This window comes from Octopus bimaculoides, chromosome 19, assembly GCF_001194135.2.
Source record: "Octopus bimaculoides isolate UCB-OBI-ISO-001 chromosome 19, ASM119413v2, whole genome shotgun sequence".
NCBI lineage: Eukaryota > Metazoa > Mollusca > Cephalopoda > Octopoda > Octopodidae > Octopus > Octopus bimaculoides.
The window spans coordinates 52,975,008-52,975,749 of record NC_068999.1 but is presented as its reverse complement, the minus strand read 5'-3'; positions in this window follow the sequence as shown (position 1 = coordinate 52,975,749).

The window sequence follows — 742 nt, the reverse complement described above, 5'->3', positions numbered from 1 at the left end:
ATATATATATATATATATATATATACACGTACATGGACATGAGCTTATATATATACATGCATGTCGAGTGTACATGCACTGGACTTGCACACGTTGCACACGCACAGTCAAATATTTCTATTCGCACTCATATATGCACGTACCTGTATTCGCACACATTATATTCACGCGCGCGCGCAAGTAGTGACACACACACACAAAGACACACATATGCACATTAACTCTCTCTCTCTAACACACGCACACATACACACACGCACAAGTATCTTGAACTGCCTTCATCCAAGCATGAAAGACCTTAAAACCTTTGACTGTTAGTGATCGGTCTTTGAATCTGTTAAGAACTTCAACTAATAGGAAGAAGCGTGAATACACACGCACGCACACACACACACACACATACGCATACACACACACACACACAGACACTCACGTGCATACACACTCTCACACAAACACATATACATACATGAACATACACGAACATGCACACACATACACAGGCTCACGTGCACACATATATACACATACATGAATACACACACACACACTCACACACACTCATAGACACACACTCACACTCACACACACACACACGCACAAACACACGCACACACACACACACACACGCACACACACACACGCACAAAAGCATTCACACTACAACATGCAATCTTTGATATTCTATTTGCGCAACAACTTCCCTTTGTAAAATGTAATGATGTTTTCATTTCCGGTTCAT